The following is an 11,461-nucleotide window of genomic DNA, read 5'->3' as shown; positions in this document are numbered from 1 at the left end:
GAGTTCGGTGAGCTCTACACTGTGAAATGGACGACGCTTTGATATCCCCCGACGACACCCTCATCGTCAACATGGTCGGCGTCATGGCTGGATTCTCTGACGCACTCAACAAAGGGTACGAAGCATGGGGACCGCTCTTTGCAAAGTGTTTCTTTTCATTTTGGGTCATCCTCCATCTTTATTCGTTCCTCAAAGGTCTATGGCTAGACAAAACAGGACACCGACCATTGTTGTTCTTTTGTCAGTGCTGTTGGCTTCCGTGTTCTCTCTCGTTTGGGTCTGGATCAACCCGTTCGTCAACGCCACCAGTAGCACTACCGTGACCTCGAGCTGCATTTCCATTGATTGTTGATGGTATTTTTATTGTCTTCTTCAAGAGTGAACCATTTGCATGTAAACTGGGCTGAAAAATGTGGAAGGTCTAAATTTTAAAAAGTTGTAAATTTCATGTACCCATTTTGTTCTCAAAAGTGTGCAAGTGTCTAAGCAATGCTATGGGTGTTTTCCATTGAAATTACTTGAAATGAAATTTAGTCCTATTACAATAGGAATGTATACATTAGAATATGAATTATAAAATTTTAAAATAAAAATTAATTATTAATAGAAAATATAAAAAGGTAACAAAAATTAAAGTTTTATCTAATGAAATAAGATATTGATCTTATTATAATTGTGTTTTTTTTCGTTTGATATTTAAATATTTTTAAATTATTATTGTTTCTTTAAATCCAATCAATGAATTTGATGTAATAAAGGAAGTTATTTTATTTTCTACATGATATTATTTCACCTACCACATGTCCTTATTAAGAGTTTAAACATTTAGACGTATGGTTTTTTCCTTTTGGCTGCTATACTTATTCTATAAGAAAATTCAAATATGTTTAAGTCATTAAGGCTAAAACCATTTGGTTATCTGAATGAAGTCTCCTTCATTTTTAAATAGTATACATTTTAAGTCCTTAGGGTTCTTTTTCTAGTGTTTTCCTTCTAAATTACAAAAGGTTGGACTAAAGAAATATTGCCACTTTGGTACTATAGTAGTGTAAAAGGGGAAGTTGGAATCCACGTCAATCCAGCTTTCAAAAGTATATTTGGATAAATTATATATAGTCCTCCAATTTAATAATTTTTAGTTTTCCTTTCATATTAATCTTAAAGTTAATGACTTTTTTTCATTGTTTAGTTCATTTGATGGCGTGATGTTTGAGATTATATATATGTCGCTTACATAATTAAAATTATTAAAATTCATTTAAAATTTAATTAATTTGATAAAAAGTTAATAATTTATGACTTTGACGCTTGTCATGCATGGATAACATAAAATCTAGTATTTAGTTATAAAATAATACAACTCCCAAGCTTGACATCCCAAGCTCCAACCTCACTCTAAAAACTCCATTTTTCGACCATGAAACCACCACCGCCATCACTTAACTAGCACCATTATTCTTCCTCCTCCTCCGTCTCGCCGTCGCTACCACCACTAATGCACCACTGAACCACCCTGTTCTCCTTCCTCCTCTACACTAGATCCCAAACAATAGAAGCACCGAATCCCTCAACATCCCCACCGCAAGAGACCCTTGCATTCAACCCTCCCTTCACAACGCCACTGTTTGCGACAACTCCAAGCCCTTCCACCGCCTCGTTTCCCTCCACCTCTCCAACTGCTCCGCCTACCTTTCCCTCTCTTTCACAGCTCTCAAGTCCCTCTCTACCCTCCATTCCTTTCCTTCACCGTCATACTTCCCCTATCCGTTTCCCTTCTGATCTCTCACTTTCCCTCACTTCCTTCTCTTGCGTTCGCTCCCTCCGCCGCCTCACCGGCGTCTGGCTCTCACGTTTCGTTAACCTGACCGATCTCACCGTTTCATTCACTCCGTTAACACCACTGGCCTTTATGTGATCCTTGGGAATATGCATAAGTTAAAGACAGTAAGCATTTCATGCTAATCTCACCGGTTCTCTTCCAAGGCACCTGAATCAGAATCTGACCCGTGTTGATTTATCTGATAACAAGCTCAAAGGGAACATTCCAACTTCTCTTACCCTTGTTGAAGATCTTGAATACTTGAACCTTTCTTCAAATGGACTAAATGGGGTGATTCCCACTGAGTTTGGTGACTTGATATCATTAAAAAATCTATCTTTGGCTTCCAATTCATTTTCTGGGTCAATCCCAGATTCTATGTCGGTATTCCAGGCTTGGATCATGTTGATCTGAGTAATAACCAGTTGAATGGTACTGTCCCAAGGATTTTCTCAGAGTTGAAAGGCTTGAAAGTGTTGAAAGTTGAGAACAATGATCTTCATGGGGTTTTGCCTTTCAATGCTAGTTTCATAAAGAGACTGGATGCTTTGAAGGTGGTGGGAATAGCAATTTTTGTTACAACCATTATGTTTTGCCATAAAAAATGAAGCTTGGGATTTCTCCTTGTGATAAGCACTGAATGCCACTGTCACCTCCTCCTTCTAAGGATTCTTCTGACAGTGATTCTTCAGATTATGATGATGATGTGCAGATGATTCAAGTGAAAAGAAGCAACATCATGGGCCAAATAAGGCTGTTATTGGTGTAGCAAATTGCACTTTCTTCAATAGTTTACCTTATTGTTGTCTTAGTTCTCTCAAAATGGTGTGGCTGAACAAAACAGTACTATTTTTGGACCAGGGGAAATTGGTGATTAGAGTTTTCATTTATTTATTATTGATATTTTATACACTTTCTTTATGATAAATGGGAAGAAAAAAAGTAGCTATATGTGGAATTTTGAGGGGGGAAATGAAAAGAAAAGCAATGGAATCATATACTGTGTGCTGTTCTTTTCTGCTGATGTACTGGTCATTTAATGGTTAAAATACAATGACTTATGTGTTCTTCTTGATCTTCAAACATTTGCTTTGTGACACCATTTCGACGATTTTATCCTTTCTGGTGTCTTTCATTGTGCTTTACTTTTTTCAGTTTCTTACACGTATATTTATCGTTATCTCTAACATTTCGAATATGTTTCATGTCATATTTGAATAGATAATCGGATTGATCATTGAACATAGTTAGAAGTGCGATTTACCCAAAAATTACATAACGAGTGTGTGGCCTAGTCACCAGAAACCTCTGCAAGACAACATCCATCCTTGAAATGGTGAAATCGATTTGAATCTCTGAGCACAATTTCTCACCAGTTTCCTTAGACAGAACTTGGCCATTTCGTGACAGTCGCATACTCGGAGATTCTTGGTACTCATATCGCTTTTCTCAGTGGCAACGTTAATAACCCGAAAGCCATGGCTAATTTATCACTGTGCCACAGAGAGCCATTTCTTTTTGCATCTCATCTGCATTAATCAAGCATACTTGGTTTCAGGGAAATATCCATCTTCCTCCTTAGCTTCTTCAGCAAAGATTCCATCTTTTTGGATTGTGGGTGTGAATTGTTTCCACTAACAAAGAGATTAACTTTGCCCCTTATCTCTATCCAGCTGCAGCCTGGCTTCTTTCTTAGGCCTTTCCTTCCAATTCTCTCTCATTCTCTTCACTTCCTCCCACTTTTCTGCCTCGGCATATATATTAGCCAAGAGCACGTAATATCCGGTATTTCTGGCTCTAGCTCGAAGACGCGTTCTGCAACTTTGTCAGCTAATTCAACATCATGTTAAATCCTGCAGCCACACAGCAAAGATCCCCAGATGTGGCATCTGGTGCAATAGGCATGGTCTCGATAAATTCACATGCCTTCGAAAGATTACCGGTCTGATAAAGAAGATCTACCATGCAGGCATAGTGTTCTAATTTGGGTCAATGTTGAAATCATTTTCATTATGTAGAAGAATCGCCAACCTTCCTCAAGTCCAGAACGGCTGCAGGCATACAGTATAGAAATGGAGACTTCATCTGGCTCAGTTCCTGCATCTCACATCTCATTGAAGTAGTAATAGCTTCATTCCCAAACCCCTATATACCGTATCCGGCAATCATTACTGTCCATGAGACTAAATCTTTTGAAGAAATCATATCGAAAAGTAATCGTGCAAGACCTAGAACTCCACACTTTACATATAAGTCGACGAGTGCGTTCGCAACATGTTGATATGAAGAATACCCATTTCTCAATATGTGACCATGAATCTCTTTGCCTCTTTCTAGAGCAGATAGGCTGGCACATGCAGGAGAATACATGCCATAGTTTCTGCTGTCGGGTTTCAGTTCTTCAAGCATTGCAGCAAACGTTTTAAGAGCTTCGTTGGGAAGACAATCTTCGAGTAACATCCAATCATGGTATTCCAAGAAATAATGTCCTTCACAGCCATCCACGAGAAGACAGAATCTGCATCGTCCATGCTTCCTCATTTAGCATACATATCCATTAGTGCATTACACAAACAAATTCGATTCCATGTCATTTGCCTTTATGTAACCATGTGAATCCTTGCCATTATCCAACGAACCACTTCTAGAACAAGCATGAAGAATGCTTGTGATAGCAACTACATCTAGTTTAACACCTTCCTTCTCCATTTGTTGGAGCAATCAGATGGCTCCATCGGACCGGCCATCCCCGGTGTAGCCTGCTATCATAGAAGTCCATGACACAACATTTCTTTCACCCATCTTCTCGAAAACTCGTAAGGCACCATCGAGATTACCAATTTCGAATACATATCCGGTAAAGAGTTACTAAAGTTGATTCTCTTCTCAAAACATGATTTCATTGCCAAAGCATGAATAACCTTTCCCAATGAAGAGTACTCGAATATCGCACAACCGACAAGAACACTTATGATAGTAACCGAATCCACTTCAACACCCAAATGCAACATCTCTTTAAAGATCTCCAGCCCTCTCTGTGCAAGAGCATTTGATACATAGCCACTTATCGTAGAGTTCCATGATATAACTCTCGGTCACGCAATTTATCAAACAGTTCACAGGCACTTTCAGGTCTTCTGCTTTTGAAGTAACACGTGATGAGAGAGTTCACAACACTACTGCAACAACCAAAACGCACTTTTAACAAATACCCATGAACACATTCACCTTCTTTAAGACCTCCTAGAGCTGCTAACACTTGAGAACACAAGAAAATGTGTAAGAGTTCACTTCAATTCCTTTTTCCACCATCATCTTGAACAAACGAATGCTCTCCCTGAAATCCCCAGTTTTTGCATACTCACTCCCCAAAAATTCCACAAATAAACATTCTTTTTCTCCAGTCTATCGAAAACCTTCCTTGCTTCCTTTAAATCCCCACAAGTTGCATAATAGGATACAAGCTTGGAGCCCAAGAGTTCATCGAGCACAAAATTATTAGAATCAACGATTGAATTAACTTTTTTTCCATCCGTTAATGATTTTAATCAGCACAAAGCTGTCAACAAAGCAGTACGTTCTGGGTTCAAGTTCAGTTTTTTTAGACATGAAAAGCAATTCCATGGCATTGTGAAGATCACCCAACTCGCAGAATTGAAGAATTTTGGCATTATAATCTGAAAGATGGAGATCAACATATCTTATCGGCGAAGCGGAGATGCGGATAGGGGTGCAAGAGCTGAAAATTGGAGACAAGAGAGTGGTTTTTGAAGAAGGTTTCTGGATAAAGCAACCATTTTTAGATAGAATAAGTTTTCTCTACGGTTTTGGTTTTGGTTTTGGTTTAGGGGACACAAGTTTGGAGCCGTTTTAGCCATGGAAAACAGGGAACTTTTTTCTGAAATGAGAAAGTTCAACTTCAACTAAAAAAAGCCACGACCCCGGCCACGGCCACGGTCATGACCCCGGCCACGACTACGATCACGACCCCACCCCGACTCGAGACTGGACGGGACGGGACAGCGGAGGCAACGGTGCGCGAGAGTCCCCCTTGTTCTCTTCCACTCAACAAGGAAGTGGGAAATCCAAGCCTTAAATACTCATTCCCAATAGTGTTTTCAATACTATGTGGGATTGAGAATTACAAAACACTTGGAATCTTTTACACTAACGCAACACATTCTTGATTGTTTCAAACTAAGATCTTACAAATGGCTGTGAATCTTTTACACTATTACAAACATTCTTTATTGTTTCAAACTCCACGTGAATTTGAAATAGTTAAAATGTAAACTTATTTTGGATTTTTCACTATCGCAACACATTTTAACTATCGCAACACATTTTTCAAAATCGCATTGCGAATCTTACAATCGCGTTGCGAATCTGGAAACTGAGTTGAAAATTAGAGTTCGCGTTACGATTTTGTTGGTCATTTTGACAAATCCAAAAAAATTGGTTAAAATCGTATATTATAAGACATTTTCGGTCACTAAGATTATTTTCTCTTTTCTTTATACATATACTTTTACAAGGTTAATGTTTCAAAACTGCGGTTGAGAGGCACCGAGTTGAGTCGAGCTGAGATGAGTTTGTCCACCTATTGCCTTGCATTCCACTCTTTCTAAGCCTTCAACTCACTATATCACCGACACCTACTTCTTAACGTCTCTTGAATTCTTCCACCTTCTTTGACATTCTTATTTTATCAAACTCTACACCATCGATCCATTTTCCCCCCATTTTTTAATGTTACTTCTTCTTCACCAACAACCGGAACTGAATTAGCTTACGACATATGTTCATATTTGTTGACATGTCTTTGTTAGACGTAAGACAATGGGAAAATAGAGTAAAACAGTTCATGGTTTCATATTTTCCATAATCATGTCAAGACAATGAATGAAGGGTTGAGGTTTGATAGAGAGCTAGTGTAGCATTAGCAAGGATCGCCGAGAAGTTCACGTCGAATGTCGAAGAATCATAATAACAAGTTATTTTTAGGAATTTGGGGGCCAATGATCCTTTTATTGGGAGGAAAACATTAGGGGTTGGGAATCATTTTAACAAGGGTGTTCATGTTAGGAAAAGGCACACGTGGTTTCGCCGGAACGTGAAGTCCGTTGCTTTGATGGTTTGTTAATGGTTTTCGTGTCCTTTCTTGATTCTCTGATGGTGTCGGTTTTCGATTCGATCAATTTTCACAGAAGTTCGACTGTGAGAAACTCCAATGGTGGCGAAGTATGGTAAATTTCCATTAGTACTTGTCGGTTATCATTATGAAACATTGTTTAAAATGATGAAGTGAAACCAACTAGTTTCTGATATGCCTAATTCACATGTATGTTAAGGAGGACAGTGTTGCATATGTTCATGAGGAAAGGTCCACAGTGAGATGTATAGTAGGCTTCTAAATTTGGCTTCAAGTGCACTCGCCAAGGTAGGTTTTTCGACAACTATTTGAAGGATCCGAGATAAGTTAATTATCGCTCAAATCCGAGTATCTTCATTGATTTTCAGAAGGAGTTTAAGCAAGATAGTCTGAGGTTTGGGAGGAACCATATCAGGAAGCAACCAAATGGAAACCTTGTGCAGATAAAAGATATCCAACTAGCCTAGGTAAAATACCTTGTGTTGGTTTAAGATAATGGCAAGTTATCATGATTAAGTCCTTTCACTTTCAATGTCGAGACAGGGAAGCCTGAAGAGAGTAATGGCTATATAATGGTAAGCACGAACGGTGGTTTGAACCAGCAACGAGTAGCAGTAAGTGAACAACTGATCTTTTTCATTGTTCATTACTCATTAAGAACGTTGAATGTTGGTTTCAATGAATAAGTTCACCGGTGAGCTCTTGAAAGATTGAATTATCAGTCATTAAGGCACCTTGCAATGCAGTTGCCGTGGCATCGTTGCTCAATGCGACTCTGGTTCTTCCCAAATTTCTTTACAGCAATGTATGGAAGGATCCTAGGTAACTATGGAACCTTGATCTGAAACTAATATCTCCTTCTTCCTTTCATGAAGTGGCCTCTGTTTATTCACATTTCGCCAACGTTTTTCATGTTCGTATATGAATCTGCAACCGCTGCTGATTCGAATCAAAATGCAGCCAGTTCAGTGACATCTATCAAGAAGACTATTTTATGAGCATGTTGAAGGATGATATACATATTTTGCAGGAACTTCCCCCGCATTTGAAGTCGTGGATGTTGAAGCCATTGGTAGTCTTGTAAGTTGTCTTTCTTTCTACATTGCATTGAAAGTCTGAAACCTCTAATCTTGCTTTTCGGTTTTTGTTAACCTTGATACAGATTACGGATGCAGATATCCCGAAGGAAGCGAAGCCGAACAATTACGTCAGCACTGTACTTCCCCTCCTTATGAAGAACAAAGTTGTTCACTTCCTTGGATTCGGTAACCGACTCGGCTTTGATCCGTTACCTCCTGATCTCCAGGTGTGACACCAGTTGCATGTTTAACTATTGCAGGATGCAACCTTCTATTATATCAGCTCTGTCACTTATATAATATTTGCTCCATTGCAGAGATTGAGATGCAAATGCAACTTCCATGCATTAAGTTCGTGCCGAAAATCCAAGAAGTTGGTTCACTATTAATCAAAAGGATAAGGAAGTTCAACATGATGCTACCGAACGTCATCTGGATAAGCAACTGCTCGGAGATTTCGCTCCCGGTGTTTCCTCCAAAGAGGATTATGTTGCAAGAGGCTCATCCAAATACCTTGCATTACACTTGAGATTCGAGGAGGATATGGGCATACTCCCTATGTGATTTCGGAGGCGGAGAACGAGAAAAAGGAACTCGAAACCTACAGAGAGGTCCACTTCCCTCTGCTCATCGAGCGCTTGAAGAACACGAAGTATTGTCCTAACAGCCTTCTGTCATTATTATTTTGCCTGATGTCGTTTCCATGCAAATACCTGATCGATCCATTCCTTCCACCATTGATGCTTGTAGGTAGGGCTGTAAATGAGACGAGACAGATCGCGAGCTACTCGAGATCGACTCGATCAAGGCTCGATAAATACTCGGATCGAATGGACTCGACTCGAGTTCTAACGAGCCGAAACGAGCTACTCGATATTCAACTCGAAAAGCTCATGAGCAGCTCGAAAAAATGTTATATTATAATTTTAGATTTTTTAAAATTACATTATTAAAAATAAACTATTTATAATTATAAAATTTTAAAATTATATTAAAAATTCTATAATACAACTACTCTCAAATTTTAATTTTTAAAATTAACCATACCAAGTTCAATTGTTACATTGTATATTACTAAAAGAAAAATAAAACCCTAAATCTTAATCTATAAACCCTAATCTATAAACCCTCAACTATAAACCTTAAAGCATAAACCTTAAACCTTAAACCCTAAATTCTAAACCCTAAACTCTAAACTCTCAATTGAGGAATGAACATTTCAACTGTTTTTGTGGTTGATTATTTTGACTAATCATATTTCCTTATTGGATTTTGGGTGATGGAATTGTGATAATTGGTGTTTGCCTGTTTGATTGGCAGTTGGTACTTTGTTGAAACCTACGTGTGTCCATATTCTTACTTTTTGTCGAGATCAACATGATAGTTGAATCTATGTTGCTTCGACTTTTTATTTTTCTTGAGTACTCATGAGTCATGTCTGACACATTGGCTCAAATTTCATTTTTAATTTTATTATTTTCTAGAATAACTGAAAGAAAGAAGGAAATAGTTAACAAAAAGACTTATATAACTGTTTGAACCCAAAACTTTTAAATATAACAATACTCCATTTTATAACTAATGACCACTCAATAAATTAATGATAATAGTATTATTAATTCACAACCCTTTTATAAGCGTGACACTATAAAAAAACGTTTCACGAGACAGTTTAAATAATTCAACAAAAATTACTAAATATGGTATATTTATAAATTTGACGCAGTGAAGTTCTTGATTATGGTGTTTATGGACATAAATGTTTTCGTAAGAAAAATAAATATTTATAAACTTGGAACAGATCAGATTGTTGGATGAAAAGGTGAAACAGATTGCAGATTGTAAAGAAGTTGGTCTAAAGAAAATTTCAAATGGTAAGGTTGAATCAGTGTCCCTAAATCATAGCTCAATGAATGAATATCATAAAATAAAATCTCATGAAAATTCAACAGAATTGCCCATTTCAAGTTTTGGTATCTCCTCTGGTGTTGTTCATGATATTTTTGAAGTTCCAGTTATACATGAAGTTCCTGAAACCAGTGCGGAAGGCAAAATTAACTTGCTTTGACGTGGAAAAGCGTAAGGGTAAGTCGGTTTTGGAAAGCGATGATCGGCTTACAAAGCCGGATTTGATACTGGAAGATATATTGGGATTACCTGTTAAAGATGAAGTTGACTGGATAATGATCTACGCCGAGAGAGAAAAGTGGAGGAAGAAATAAAGTGGAGGAACGTTATGCAATCCCACATCCGTAGCAAACAAGCAGCTCGGGTTGGTAACTTATATAAAGGAAGATGGGGGAGTATTAGTTTAAGCAACTTTGTGCTTGGGCAATGTCGAGCTTCAATTGAGCTCGGAATCGAGCTTTAATCGAGTTTGGAATCGAGCTTCAATCGAGCTCGGAATTGAGCTTCAATCGAGCTCGGAATCGAGCTTCAATCGCTCTCGGAATAGAGCTTCAATAGTTTCAATCGTGCTCAGCTTTAATCGAGCTCTTAATTTTTTTTTTTTTGAGTTTGATCCTTTTTGAGTTCGAGTCGAGTTTCAATTACATTTCATGTTCGAGTCGAGCTTGATAATTTTAAGCTCGCGAGTTTTCGACTCAAGCTGGCTTTGAAATTTTCGAGTCGAGCTGGCTTTGAAAGTTTTCGAGTTTGAGTCGAACTCAACAATACTAGCTCGACTCGGCTCGTTTACACCCCTACTTGTAGGCCTGTTTCTCCTGTGGAGTTGCGGAAGTTGGGAAGATGCCCATTGACACCCGAAGAAGCCGCACTAGTTCTTGCCGCTCTCGGTTGGGAAGATGCCCATTGACACCCGAAGAAGCCGCACTAGTTCTTGCCGCTCTCGGTTTCAAGCGTGGAACTTACATTTATCTAGCAGGGTCTCGTATATACAGCGGAAGTTCCCGGATGCACCCTTTTAGCAGTTTGTACCCCAATTTGATCACTAAGGAAACACTGCTCACTCCCATTGAACTTGCTCCTTTTCGAAATTTTTCTTCTCAAGTATTTTCGGATTCAGGCAATCTTTTTAAAAGAACTATTTTCGGGTACATTTTTATAACTTAGAAATGCTTCGGATGCAGCTGGCAGCATTAGATTTCATTGCTTGTGCAACTTCAGATGTCTTTGCCATGACAGACTCCGGAAGCCAACTATCATCGCTGGTATCCGGATTCCGAACTTACTACGGTGATGGACATGCTCCAACCTTGCGACCTAACAAGAAGAGGTTAGCGGCAATTTTTCAGAGAATAGCTCCATAGGATGGAATACATTTGAAGATAGGATACGAAAGATGATCGAGGAAAGCCAAAGAGTGCGAGTGAGGGGCTCTGGTCGAAGCATTTACCGACAACCAAGGTGCCCGGAATGCATGTGCAAATCATAAGATTTGTTAATAAAATT

The 11,461-nt window shown here is 38.6% G+C and overlaps 3 pseudogenes; 2 read left to right on the top strand and 1 right to left on the bottom strand.

Annotated features, from left to right (window-relative positions):
- The first annotated feature begins 1,496 nt into the window (after nt 1–1,496).
- Nucleotides 1,497–2,654, top strand: LOC120172897 (annotated as a pseudogene).
- Nucleotides 2,655–3,114: 460 nt separating this feature from the next.
- On the bottom strand, nt 3,115–5,697 carry LOC120172892 (annotated as a pseudogene).
- An 81-nt stretch (nt 5,698–5,778) lies between these two features.
- On the top strand, nt 5,779–11,444 carry LOC120172896 (annotated as a pseudogene).
- Nucleotides 11,445–11,461: the final 17 nt, after the last annotated feature.

This window comes from Hibiscus syriacus, unplaced genomic scaffold (assembly GCF_006381635.1).
Source record: "Hibiscus syriacus cultivar Baekdansim isolate YM2019G1 unplaced genomic scaffold, ASM638163v2 tig00111915_pilon, whole genome shotgun sequence".
In the NCBI taxonomy this organism is placed as follows: domain Eukaryota; kingdom Viridiplantae; phylum Streptophyta; class Magnoliopsida; order Malvales; family Malvaceae; genus Hibiscus; species Hibiscus syriacus.
Note: the sequence above shows the minus strand (reverse complement) of the source record. Positions and strands in the feature narration are given on the sequence as shown.